General features: G+C 49.5%; 4 non-coding genes across 4 annotated transcripts; all 4 read right to left on the bottom strand.

Moving 5' to 3' along the window:
- Positions 1 to 612: 612 nt before the first annotated feature.
- On the bottom strand, positions 613 to 686 carry Trnat-agu (transfer RNA threonine (anticodon AGU)). The gene has a single exon. It is a non-coding gene; the product is annotated as a tRNA-Thr (tRNA).
- Positions 687 to 3,940: 3,254 nt separating this feature from the next.
- Trnat-agu (transfer RNA threonine (anticodon AGU)) lies at positions 3,941 to 4,014 on the bottom strand. The gene has a single exon. It is a non-coding gene; the product is annotated as a tRNA-Thr (tRNA).
- A 1,505-nt stretch (positions 4,015 to 5,519) lies between these two features.
- Positions 5,520 to 5,593, bottom strand: Trnat-agu (transfer RNA threonine (anticodon AGU)). The gene has a single exon. It is a non-coding gene; the product is annotated as a tRNA-Thr (tRNA).
- A 5,011-nt stretch (positions 5,594 to 10,604) lies between these two features.
- Positions 10,605 to 10,678, bottom strand: Trnat-agu (transfer RNA threonine (anticodon AGU)). The gene has a single exon. It is a non-coding gene; the product is annotated as a tRNA-Thr (tRNA).
- Positions 10,679 to 14,328: the final 3,650 nt, after the last annotated feature.

Raw genomic sequence — 14,328 nt, 5'->3', positions numbered from 1 at the left:
CTGATCATACTGCGAAACGCTCCCCAAACTTGGCAATCACCCATGCAGCCGAGTTTTCCGACTTTACACGACGCTCACGCTAGTGACAGCCTTACTTATAGTTCGACGTCGCGCCAAAGCGAATGAGCACATTTCGCCTACGGCTTAGGCCGCTCTCCTAGTGTGGCTGCTCTGTGTCTGCAGGCAGCGAGGGGCTGCAAGCTTCCTGTGTTCGCACCTATATCACCTGTGCTTGCTTGTCAGAGACAGACTATCGCAAAACATTCAACTCACTCCATGAAGTGATTGCTACGGCATCTGTTATCAGCAGTCACAACCAGCAACGCCAGTAGCAGCCGACTGCACGCAAAGAATGGGAACGTGCAGTGGGATTTACGTGTACTCGGCGCAAGGCAGATCTTTCCGACGTAGGCTTGAGAATCTTATGGGAACATTTGTACTGTTTCTAAGTTAAGTGTAGGTGTACGAGGTGGGTGCTTCCTGCGCACGAATACAAGAACGCTTGCCAATTGTGGATGCTAATCGTTCGCTTGTATCTGCCTAGACACCTCTGCTGGTTGGGAATTATTCCTCTTGCATGGCAAGGTGCGCATGTAGGAGTGTTAAAAATTCTGGAGGCGCTGGGTATCGATCCCAGTACCTCTCGCACACTAAGCGAGCGCTCTACCATCTGAGCTACGCCCACCTCCCCGTTGACTAATAGTGCTACATACAGCCACATCAACGTCACAGACCCTTACACTCCCATTATTCCGCAGACAAACACTACTCTCTATGTATCAGTGAGGGTGTCTTTCAGGTTTCGTGCATTCTGTATCGAATCGTAGTTGGCCACATTAAGAGTGGCACGCATAACGTCGAAAGTAGAATTCGGACACCGCTCTGAGTAAGACGAACGTGTTGTCCACTCTCTAGGCTTCAATGACGTTAAGCCGTGATACCTAAGACAGATCTGCACTCGATGACACCACGATAACAGCCGGTCACCACACTTACATCTTGCTCTCCTTATAACAGTATACATCATATCAGTCTGTGACGCTGGTTTTGCAACTTCTTGCGTCCCTTTATGTTCGCCGCGACCAACACTTACCATGCACTGACCACAAAACATGGAGGAGCCGGAGCTTGAACCCGAGACCTTTCACACGCTAAGCGAACGATCTGCCAACTGAGCTACGGCTGCACACACGACCAAGCCTGGCTATTCTCCATTCTTTGGGACTCTGATGTGCACGGACACGTTGGTTGGTTGGTTTGTAGCGGCGAAGGTACCAGAGTACAAAGGCGCGGACACGTTCATATACACAAGAGTTCCAAGTAGTTTCGATACTCTGGTATTACGAATGCAAATTCCGTCTGTTTTTCACGTCTTAAATGGAAAGGGCGGTCACAAATTGGTCCATTTCACTCCTTGTCGACAATCACACAGCACCTGAGGTAACAAGCACATCTCGAGCCCCATTGTGCTCTCCATTGTTCATGCCAACTCAGTGCCTCGCTCTTTGCTACTGTGTAAAACTCTTGTCGTCCAACTGCAAAACACTGGGACACAACCAGTTTCCGCGTCTCCATTGCACTGATCATACTGCGAAACGCTCCCCAAACTTGGCAATCACCCATGCAGCCGACTTTTCCGACTTTACGCAACGCTCACGCTAGTGACAGCCTTACTTATAGTTCGACGTCGCGCCAAAGCGAATGAGCACATTTCGCCTACGGCTTAGGCCGCTCTCCTAGTGTGGCTGCTCTGTGTCTGCAGGCAGCGAGGGGCTGCAAGCTTCCTGTGTTCGCACCTATATCACCTGTGCTTACTTGTCAGAGACAGACTATCGCAAAACATTCAACTCACTCCATGAAGTGATTGCTACGGCATCTGTTATCAGCAGTCACAACCAGCAACACCAGTAGCAGCCGACTGCACGCAAAGAATGGGAACGTGCAGTGGGATTTACGTGAACTCGGCGAAAGGCAGATCTTTCCGACGTAGGCTTGAGAATCTTATGGGAACATTTGTACTGTTTCTAAGTTAAGTGTAGGTGTGCGAGGTGGGTGCTTCCTGCGCACGAATAAAAGAACGCTTGCCAATTGTGGATGCTAATCGTTCGCTTGTATCTGCCTAGACACCTCTGCTGGTTGGGAATTATTCCTCTTGCATGGCAAGGTGCGCATGTAGGAGTGTTAAAAATTCTGGAGGCGCTGGGTATCGATCCCAGTACCTCTCGCACACTAAGCGAGCGCTCTACCATCTTTTTTTTTTTTTTTTTTTTTAATCTCATTTTGTTCGTTTAATCTGCTCGGGGCGGACGTCGTAAGACATCCGTTTAAGTTTGTTGTTGATCGATTAGCTCAGTTGTTTTATTACAGAGGGCAGCTAACCCTCTGACCGAACACGCTGAGCTACCGTGCCGGCGGCCATCTGAGCTACGCCCACCCCACCGTTGACTAATAGTGCTACATACAGCCACATCAACGTCACAGACCCTTACACTCCCATTATTCCGCAGACAAACACTACTCTCTATGTATCAGTGAGGGTGTCTTTCAGGTTTCGTGCATTCTGTATCGAATCGTAGTTGGCCACATTAAGAGTGGCACGCATAACGTCGAAAGTAGAATTCGGACACCGCTCTGAGTAAGACGAACGTGTTGTCCACTCTCTAGGCTTCAATGACGTTAAGCCGTGATACCTAAGACAGATCTGCACTCGATGACACCACGATAACAGCCGGTCACCACACTTACATCTTGCTCTCCTTATAACAGTATCCATCATATCAGTCTGTGACGCTGGTTTTGCAACTTCTTGCGTCCCTTTATGTTCGCCGCGACCAACACTTACCATGCACTGACCACAAAACATGGAGGAGCCGGAGCTTGAACCCGAGACCTTTCACACGCTAAGCGAACGATCTGCCAACTGAGCTACGGCTGCACACACGACCAAGCCTGGCTATTCTCCATTCTTTGGGACTCTGATGTGCACGGACACGTTGGTTGGTTGGTTTGTAGCGGCGAAGGTACCAGAGTACAAAGGCGCGGACACGTTCATATACACAAGAGTTCCAAGTAGTTTCGATACTCTGGTATTACGAATGCAAATTCCGTCTGTTTTTCACGTCTTAAATGGAAAGGGCGGTCACAAATTGGTCCATTTCACTCCTTGTCGACAATCACACAGCACCTGAGGTAATAAGCACATCTCGAGCCCCATTGTGCTCTCCATTGTTCATGCCAACTCAGTGCCTCGCTCTTTGCTACTGTGTAAAACTCTTGTCGTCCAACTGCAAAACACTGGGACACAACCAGTTTCCGCGTCTCCATTGCACTGATCATACTGCGAAACGCTCCCCAAACTTGGCAATCACCCATGCAGCCGACTTTTCCGACTTTACACGACGCTCACGCTAGTGACAGCCTTACTTATAGTTCGACGTCGCGCCAAAGCGAATGAGCACATTTCGCCTACGGCTTAGGCCGCTCTCCTAGTGTGGCTGCTCTGTGTCTGCAGGCAGCGAGGGGCTGCAAGCTTCCTGTGTTCGCACCTATATCACCTGTGCTTGCTTGTCAGAGACAGACTATCGCAAAACATTCAACTCACTCCATGAAGTGATTGCTACGGCATCTGTTATCAGCAGTCACAACCAGCAACGCCAGTAGCAGCCGACTGCACGCAAAGAATGGGAACGTGCAGTGGGATTTACGTGAACTCGGCGCAAGGCAGATCTTTCCGACGTAGGCTTGAGAATCTTATGGGAACATTTGTACTGTTTCTAAGTTAAGTGTAGGTGTGCGAGGTGGGTGCTTCCTGCGCACGAATGAAAGAACGCTTGCCAATTGTGGATGCTAATCGTTCGCTTGTATCTGCCTAGACACCTCTGCTGGTTGGGAATTATTCCTCTTGCATGGCAAGGTGCGCATGTAGGAGTGTTAAAAATTCTGGAGGCGCTGGGTATCGATCCCAGTACCTCTCGCACACTAAGCGAGCGCTCTACCATCTGAGCTACGCCCACCCCCCCGTTGACTAATAGTGCTACATACAGCCACATCAACGTCACAGACCCTTACACTCCCATTATTCCGCAGACAAACACTACTCTCTATGTATCAGTGAGGGTGTCTTTCAGGTTTCGTGCATTCTGTATCGAATCGTAGTTGGCCACATTAAGAGTGGCACGCATAACGTCGAAAGTAGAATTCGGACACCGCTCTGAGTAAGACGAACGTGTTGTCCACTCTCTAGGCTTCAATGACGTTAAGCCGTGATACCTAAGACAGATCTGCACTCGATGACACCACGATAACAGCCGGTCACCACACTTACATCTTGCTCTCCTTATAACAGTATACATCATATCAGTCTGTGACGCTGGTTTTGCAACTTCTTGCGTCCCTTTATGTTCGCCGCGACCAACACTTACCATGCACTGACCACAAAACATGGAGGAGCCGGAGCTTGAACCCGAGACCTTTCACACGCTAAGCGAACGATCTGCCAACTGAGCTACGGCTGCACACACGACCAAGCCTGGCTATTCTCCATTCTTTGGGACTCTGATGTGCACGGACACGTTGGTTGGTTGGTTTGTAGCGGCGAAGGTACCAGAGTACAAAGGCGCGGACACGTTCATATACACAAGAGTTCCAAGTAGTTTCGATACTCTGGTATTACGAATGCAAATTCCGTCTGTTTTTCACGTCTTAAATGGAAAGGGCGGTCACAAATTGGTCCATTTCACTCCTTGTCGACAATCACACAGCACCTGAGGTAACAAGCACATCTCGAGCCCCATTGTGCTCTCCATTGTTCATGCCAACTCAGTGCCTCGCTCTTTGCTACTGTGTAAAACTCTTGTCGTCCAACTGCAAAACACTGGGACACAACCAGTTTCCGCGTCTCCATTGCACTGATCATACTGCGAAACGCTCCCCAAACTTGGCAATCACCCATGCAGCCGACTTTTCCGACTTTAAACGACGCTCACGCTAGTGACAGCCTTACTTATAGTTCGACGTCGCGCCAAAGCGAATGAGCACATTTCGCCTACGGCTTAGGCCGCTCTCCTAGTGTGGCTGCTCTGTGTCTGCAGGCAGCGAGGGGCTGCAAGCTTCCTGTGTTCGCACCTATATCACCTGTGCTTGCTTGTCAGAGACAGACTATCGCAAAACATTCAACTCACTCCATGAAGTGATTGCTACGGCATCTGTTATCAGCAGTCACAACCAGCAACGCCAGTAGCAGCCGACTGCACGCAAAGAATGGGAACGTGCAGTGGGATTTACGTGAACTCGGCGCAAGGCAGATCTTTCCGACGTAGGCTTGAGAATCTTATGGGAACATTTGTACTGTTTCTAAGTTAAGTGTAGGTGTGCGAGGTGGGTGCTTCCTGCGCACGAATGAAAGAACGCTTGCCAATTGTGGATGCTAATCGTTCGCTTGTATCTGCCTAGACACCTCTGCTGGTTGGGAATTATTCCTCTTGCATGGCAAGGTGCGCATGTAGGAGTGTTAAAAATTCTGGAGGCGCTGGGTATCGATCCCAGTACCTCTCGCACACTAAGCGAGCGCTCTACCATCTGAGCTACGCCCACCCCCCCGTTGACTAATAGTGCTACATACAGCCACATCAACGTCACAGACCCTTACACTCCCATTATTCCGCAGACAAACACTACTCTCTATGTATCAGTGAGGGTGTCTTTCAGGTTTCGTGCATTCTGTATCGAATCGTAGTTGGCCACATTAAGAGTGGCACGCATAACGTCGAAAGTAGAATTCGGACACCGCTCTGAGTAAGACGAACGTGTTGTCCACTCTCTAGGCTTCAATGACGTTAAGCCGTGATACCTAAGACAGATCTGCACTCGATGACACCACGATAACAGCCGGTCACCACACTTACATCTTGCTCTCCTTATAACAGTATACATCATATCAGTCTGTGACGCTGGTTTTGCAACTTCTTGCGTCCCTTTATGTTCGCCGCGACCAACACTTACCATGCACTGACCACAAAACATGGAGGAGCCGGAGCTTGAACCCGAGACCTTTCACACGCTAAGCGAACGATCTGCCAACTGAGCTACGGCTGCACACACGACCAAGCCTGGCTTTTCTCCATTCTTTGGGACTCTGATGTGCACGGACACGTTGGTTGGTTGGTTTGTAGCGGCGAAGGTACCAGAGTACAAAGGCGCGGACACGTTCATATACACAAGAGTTCCAAGTAGTTTCGATACTCTGGTATTACGAATGCAAATTCCGTCTGTTTTTCACGTCTTAAATGGAAAGGGCGGTCACAAATTGGTCCATTTCACTCCTTGTCGACAATCACACAGCACCTGAGGTAACAAGCACATCTCGAGCCCCATTGTGCTCTCCATTGTTCATGCCAACTCAGTGCCTCGCTCTTTGCTACTGTGTAAAACTCTTGTCGTCCAACTGCAAAACACTGGGACACAACCAGTTTCCGCGTCTCCATTGCACTGATCATACTGCGAAACGCTCCCCAAACTTGGCAATCACCCATGCAGCCGACTTTTCCGACTTTACGCAACGCTCACGCTAGTGACAGCCTTACTTATAGTTCGACGTCGCGCCAAAGCGAATGAGCACATTTCGCCTACGGCTTAGGCCGCTCTCCTAGTGTGGCTGCTCTGTGTCTGCAGGCAGCGAGGGGCTGCAAGCTTCCTGTGTTCGCACCTATATCACCTGTGCTTGCTTGTCAGAGACAGACTATCGCAAAACATTCAACTCACTCCATGAAGTGATTGCTACGGCATCTGTTATCAGCAGTCACAACCAGCAACACCAGTAGCAGCCGACTGCACGCAAAGAATGGGAACGTGCAGTGGGATTTACGTGAACTCGGCGAAAGGCAGATCTTTCCGACGTAGGCTTGAGAATCTTATGGGAACATTTGTACTGTTTCTAAGTTAAGTGTAGGTGTGCGAGGTGGGTGCTTCCTGCGCACGAATAAAAGAACGCTTGCCAATTGTGGATGCTAATCGTTCGCTTGTATCTGCCTAGACACCTCTGCTGGTTGGGAATTATTCCTCTTGCATGGCAAGGTGCGCATGTAGGAGTGTTAAAAATTCTGGAGGCGCTGGGTATCGATCCCAGTACCTCTCGCACACTAAGCGAGCGCTCTACCATCTTTTTTTTTTTTTTTTTTTAATCTCATTTTGTTCGTTTAATCTGCTCGGGGCGGACGTCGTAAGACATCCGTTTAAGTTTGTTGTTGATCGATTAGCTCAGTTGTTTTATTACAGAGGGCAGCTAACCCTCTGACCGAACACGCTGAGCTACCGTGCCGGCGGCCATCTGAGCTACGCCCACCCCCCCGTTGACTAATAGTGCTACATACAGCCACATCAACGTCACAGACCCTTACACTCCCATTATTCCGCAGACAAACACTACTCTCTATGTATCAGTGAGGGTGTCTTTCAGGTTTCGTGCATTCTGTATCGAATCGTAGTTGGCCACATTAAGAGTGGCACGCATAACGCCGAAAGTAGAATTCGGACACCGCTCTGAGTAAGACGAACGTGTTGTCCACTCTCTAGGCTTCAATGACGTTAAGCCGTGATACCTAAGACAGATCTGCACTCGATGACACCACGATAACAGCCGGTCACCACACTTACATCTTGCTCTCCTTATAACAGTATACATCATATCAGTCTGTGACGCTGGTTTTGCAACTTCTTGCGTCCCTTTATGTTCGCCGCGACCAACACTTACCATGCACTGACCACAAAACATGGAGGAGCCGGAGCTTGAACCCGAGACCTTTCACACGCTAAGCGAACGATCTGCCAACTGAGCTACGGCTGCACACACGACCAAGCCTGGCTATTCTCCATTCTTTGGGACTCTGATGTGCACGGACACGTTGGTTGGTTGGTTTGTAGCGGCGAAGGTACCAGAGTACAAAGGCGCGGACACGTTCATATACACAAGAGTTCCAAGTAGTTTCGATACTCTGGTATTACGAATGCAAATTCCGTCTGTTTTTCACGTCTTAAATGGAAAGGGCGGTCACAAATTGGTCCATTTCACTCCTTGTCGACAATCACACAGCACCTGAGGTAACAAGCACATCTCGAGCCCCATTGTGCTCTCCATTGTTCATGCCAACTCAGTGCCTCGCTCTTTGCTACTGTGTAAAACTCTTGTCGTCCAACTGCAAAACACTGGGACACAACCAGTTTCCGCGTCTCCATTGCACTGATCATACTGCGAAACGCTCCCCAAACTTGGCAATCACCCATGCAGCCGACTTTTCCGACTTTACGCAACGCTCACGCTAGTGACAGCCTTACTTATAGTTCGACGTCGCGCCAAAGCGAATGAGCACATTTCGCCTACGGCTTAGGCCGCTCTCCTAGTGTGGCTGCTCTGTGTCTGCAGGCAGCGAGGGGCTGCAAGCTTCCTGTGTTCGCACCTATATCACCTGTGCTTGCTTGTCAGAGACAGACTATCGCAAAACATTCAACTCACTCCATGAAGTGATTGCTACGGCATCTGTTATCAGCAGTCACAACCAGCAACACCAGTAGCAGCCGACTGCACGCAAAGAATGGGAACGTGCAGTGGGATTTACGTGAACTCGGCGAAAGGCAGATCTTTCCGACGTAGGCTTGAGAATCTTATGGGAACATTTGTACTGTTTCTAAGTTAAGTGTAGGTGTGCGAGGTGGGTGCTTCCTGCGCACGAATAAAAGAACGCTTGCCAATTGTGGATGCTAATCGTTCGCTTGTATCTGCCTAGACACCTCTGCTGGTTGGGAATTATTCCTCTTGCATGGCAAGGTGCGCATGTAGGAGTGTTAAAAATTCTGGAGGCGCTGGGTATCGATCCCAGTACCTCTCGCACACTAAGCGAGCGCTCTACCATTTTTTTTTTTTTTTTTTTTTTAATCTCATTTTGTTCGTTTAATCTGCTCGGGGCGGACGTCGTAAGACATCCGTTTAAGTTTGTTGTTGATCGATTAGCTCAGTTGTTTTATTACAGAGGGCAGCTAACCCTCTGACCGAACACGCTGAGCTACCGTGCCGGCGGCCATCTGAGCTACGCCCACCCCCCCGTTGACTAATAGTGCTACATACAGCCACATCAACGTCACAGACCCTTACACTCCCATTATTCCGCAGACAAACACTACTCTCTATGTATCAGTGAGGGTGTCTTTCAGGTTTCGTGCATTCTGTATCGAATCGTAGTTGGCCACATTAAGAGTGGCACGCATAACGCCGAAAGTAGAATTCGGACACCGCTCTGAGTAAGACGAACGTGTTGTCCACTCTCTAGGCTTCAATGACGTTAAGCCGTGATACCTAAGACAGATCTGCACTCGATGACACCACGATAACAGTCGGTCACCACACTTACATCTTGCTCTCCTTATAACAGTATACATCATATCAGTCCGTGACGCTGGTTTTGCAACTTCTTGCGTCCCTTTATGTTCGCCGCGACCAACACTTACCATGCACTGACCACAAAACATGGAGGAGCCGGAGCTTGAACCCGAGACCCTTCACACGCTAAGCGAACGATCTGCCAACTGAGCTACGGCTGCACACACGACCAAGCCTGACTATTCTCCATTCTTTGGGACTCTGATGTGCACGGACACGTTGGTTGGTTGGTTTGTAGCGGCGAAGGTACCAGAGTACAAAGGCGCGGACACGTTCATATACACAAGTGTTCCAAGTAGTTTCGATACTCTGGTATTACGAATGCAAATTCCGTCTGTTTTTCACGTCTTAAATGGAAAGGGCGGTCACAAATTGGTCCATTTCACTCCTTGTCGACAATCACACAGCACCTGAGGTAACAAGCACATCTCGAGCCCCATTGTGCTCTCCATTGTTCATGCCAACTCAGTGCCTCGCTCTTTGCTACTGTGTAAAACTCTTGTCGTCCAACTGCAAAACACTGGGACACAACCAGTTTCCGCGTCTCCATTGCACTGATCATACTGCGAAACGCTCCCCAAACTTGGCAATCACCCATGCAGCCGACTTTTCCGACATTACACGACGCTCACGCAACGCTCACGCTAGTGACAGCCTTACATATAGTTCGACGTCGCGCCAAAGCGAATGAGCACATTTCGCCTACGGCTTAGGCCGCTCTCCTAGTGTGGCTGCTCTGTGTCTGCAGGCAGCGAGGGGCTGCAAGCTTCCTGTGTTCGCACCTATATCACCTGTGCTTGCTTGTCAGAGACAGACTATCGCAAAACATTCAACTCACTCCATGAAGTGATTGCTACGGCATCTGTTATCAGCAGTCACAACCAGCAACGCCAGTAGCAGCCGACTGCACGCAAAGAATGGGAACGTGCACTGGGATTTACGTGAACTCGGCGCAAGGCAGATCTTTCCGACGTAGGCTTGAGAATCTTATGGGAACATTTGTACTGTTTCTAAGTTAAGTGTAGGTGTGCGAGGTGGGTGCTTCCTGCGCACGAATAAAAGAACGCTTGCCAATTGTGGATGCTAATCGTTCGCTTGTATCTGCCTAGACACCTCTGCTGGTTGGGAATTATTCCTCTTGCATGGCAAGGTGCGCATGTAGGAGTGTTAAAAATTCTGGAGGCGCTGGGTATCGATCCCAGTACCTCTCGCACACTAAGCGAGCGCTCTACCATCTGAGCTACGCCCACCCCCCTGTTGACTAATAGTGCTACATACAGCCACATCAACGTCACAGACCCTTACACTCCCATTATTCCGCAGACAAACACTACTCTCTATGTATCAGTGAGGGTGTCTTCCAGGTTTCGTGCATTCTGTATCGAATCGTAGTTGGCCACATTAAGAGTGGCACGCATTACGTCGAAAGTAGAATTCGGACACCGCTCTGAGTAAGACGAACGTGTTGTCCACTCTCTAGGCTTCAATGACGTTAAGCCGTGATACCTAAGACAGATCTGCACTCGATGACACCACGATAACAGCCGGTCACCACACTTACATCTTGCTCTCCTTATAACAGTATACATCATATCAGTCTGTGACGCTGGTTTTGCAACTTCTTGCGTCCCTTTATGTTCGCCGCGACCAACACTTACCATGCACTGACCACAAAACATGGAGGAGCCGGAGCTTGAACCCGAGACCTTTCACACGCTAAGCGAACGATCTGCCAACTGAGCTACGGCTGCACACACGACCAAGCCTGGCTATTCTCCATTCTTTGGGACTCTGATGTGCACGGACACGTTGGTTGGTTGGTTTGTAGCGGCGAAGGTACCAGAGTACAAAGGCGCGGACACGTTCATATACACAAGAGTTCCAAGTAGTTTCGATACTCTGGTATTACGAATGCAAATTCCGTCTGTTTTTCACGTCTTAAATGGAAAGGGCGGTCACAAATTGGTCCATTTCACTCCTTGTCGACAATCACACAGCACCTGAGGTAACAAGCACATCTCGAGCCCCATTGTGCTCTCCATTGTTCATGCCAACTCAGTGCCTCGCTCTTTGCTACTGTGTAAAACTCTTGTCGTCCAACTGCAAAACACTGGGACACAACCAGTTTCCGCGTCTCCATTGCACTGATCATACTGCGAAACGCTCCCCAAACTTAGCAATCACCCATGCAGCCGACTTTTCCGACATTACACGACGCTCACGCAACGCTCACGCTAGTGACAGCCTTACTTATAGTTCGACGTCGCGCCAAAGCGAATGAGCACATTTCGCCTACGGCTTAGGCCGCTCTCCTAGTGTGGCTGCTCTGTGTCTGCAGGCAGCGAGGGGTTGCAAGCTTCCTGTGTTCGCACCTATATCACCTGTGCTTGCTTGTCAGAGACAGACTATCGCAAAACATTCAACTCACTCCATGAAGTGTTTGCTACGGCATCTGTTATCAGCAGTCAAAACCAGCAACGCCAGTAGCAGCCGACTGCACGCAAAGAATGGGAACGTGCAGTGGGATTTACGTGAACTCGGCGCAAGGCAGATCTTTCCGACGTAGGCTTGAGAATCTTATGGGAACATTTGTACTGTTTCTAAGTTAAGTGTAGGTGTGCGAGGTGGGTGCTTCCTGCGCACGAATGAAAGAACGCTTGCCAATTGTGGATGCTAATCGTTCGCTTGTATCTGCCTAGACACCTCTGCTGGTTGGGAATTATTCCTCTTGCATGGCAAGGTGCGCATGTAGGAGTGTTAAAAATTCTGGAGGCGCTGGGTATCGATCCCAGTACCTCCCGCACACTAAGCGAGCGCTCTACCATCTGAGCTACGCCCACACCCCCTGTTGACTAATAGTGCTACATACAGCCACATCAACGTCACAGACCCTTACACTCCCATTATTCCGCAGACAAACACTACTCTCTATTTATCAGTGAGGGTGTCTTTCAGGTTTCGTGCATTCTGTATCGAATCGTAGTTGGCCACATTAAGAGTGGCACGCATAACGTCGAAAGTAGAATTCGGACACCGCTCTGAGTAAGACGAACGTGTTGTCTACTCTCTAGGCTTCAATGACGTTAGGCCGTGATACCTAAGACAGATCTGCACTCGATGACACCACGATAACAGCCGGTCACCACACTTACATCTTGCTCTCCTTATAACAGTATACATCATATCAGTCTGTGACGCTGGTTTTGCAACTTCTTGCGTCCCTTTATGTTCGCCGCGACCAACACTTACCATGCACTGACCACAAAACATGGAGGAGCCGGAGCTTGAACCCGAGACCTTTCACACGCTAAGCGAACGATCTGCCAACTGAGCTACGGCTGCACACACGACCAAGCCTGGCTATTCTCCATTCTTTGGGACTCTGATGTGCACGGACACGTTGGTTGGTTGGTTTGTAGCGGCGAAGGTACCAGAGTACAAAGGCGCGGACACGTTCATATACACAAGAGTTCCAAGTAGTTTCGATACTCTGGTATTACGAATGCAAATTCCGTCTGTTTTTCACGTCTTAAATGGAAAGGGCGGTCACAAATTGGTCCATTTCACTCCTTGTCGACAATCACACAGCACCTGAGGTAACAAGCACATCTCGAGCCCCATTGTGCTCTCCATTGTTCATGCCAACTCAGTGCCTCGCTCTTTGCTACTGTGTAAAACTCTTGTCGTCCAACTGCAAAACACTGGGACACAACCAGTTTCCGCGTCTCCATTGCACTGATCATACTGCGAAACGCTCCCCAAACTTAGCAATCACCCATGCAGCCGACATTTCCGACATTACACGACGCTCACGCAACGCTCACGCTAGTGACAGCCTTACTTATAGTTCGACGTCGCGCCAAAGCGAATGAGCACATTTCGCCTACGGCTTAGGCCGCTCTCCTAGTGTGGCTGCTCTGTGTCTGCAGGCAGCGAGGGGTTGCAAGCTTCCTGTGTTCGCACCTATATCACCTGTGCTTGCTTGTCAGAGACAGACTATCGCAAAATATTCAACTCACTCCATGAAGTGATTGCTACGGCATCTGTTATCAGCAGTCACAACCAGCAACGCCAGTAGCAGCCGACTGCACGCAAAGAATGGGAAAGTGCAGTGGGATTTACGTGAACTCGGCGCAAGGCAGATCTTTCCGACGTAGGCTTGAGAATCTTATGGGAACATTTGTACTGTTTCTAAGTTAAGTGTAGGTGTGCGAGGTGGGTGCTTCCTGCGCACGAATAAAAGAACGCTTGCCAATTGTGGATGCTAATCGTTCGCTTGTATCTGCCTAGACACCTCTGCTGGTTGGGAATTATTCCGCTTGCATGGCAAGGTGCGCATGTAGGAGTGTTAAAAATTCTGGAGGCGCTGGCTATCGATCCCAGTAACTCTCGCACACTAAGCGAGCGCTCTACCATCTGAGCTACGCCCACCCCCCCGTTGACTAATAGTGCTACATACAGCCACATCAACGTCACAGACCCTTACACTCCCATTATTCCGCAGACAAACACTACTCTCTATGTATCAGTGAGGGTGTCTTTCAGGTTTCGTGCATTCTGTATCGAATCGTAGTTGGCCACATTAAGAGTGGCACGCATAACGTCGAAAGTAGAATTCGGACACCGCTCTGAGTAAGACGAACGTGTTGTCCACTCTCTAGGCTTCAATGACGTTAAGCCGTGATACCTAAGACAGATCTGCACTCGATGACACCACGATAACAGCCGGTCACCACACTTACATCTTGCTCTCCTTATAACAGTATACATCATAGCAGTCTGTGACGCTGGTTTTGCAACTTCTTGCGTCCCTTTATGTTCGCCGCGACCAACACTTACCATGCACTGACCACAAAACATGGAGGAGCCGGAGCTTGAACCCGAGACCTTTCACACGCTAA

The sequence above is a fragment of the Schistocerca gregaria genome, chromosome 3, assembly GCF_023897955.1.
Source record: "Schistocerca gregaria isolate iqSchGreg1 chromosome 3, iqSchGreg1.2, whole genome shotgun sequence".
NCBI lineage: Eukaryota > Metazoa > Arthropoda > Insecta > Orthoptera > Acrididae > Schistocerca > Schistocerca gregaria.
This window is presented reverse-complemented; position numbering and strand designations above follow the sequence as displayed.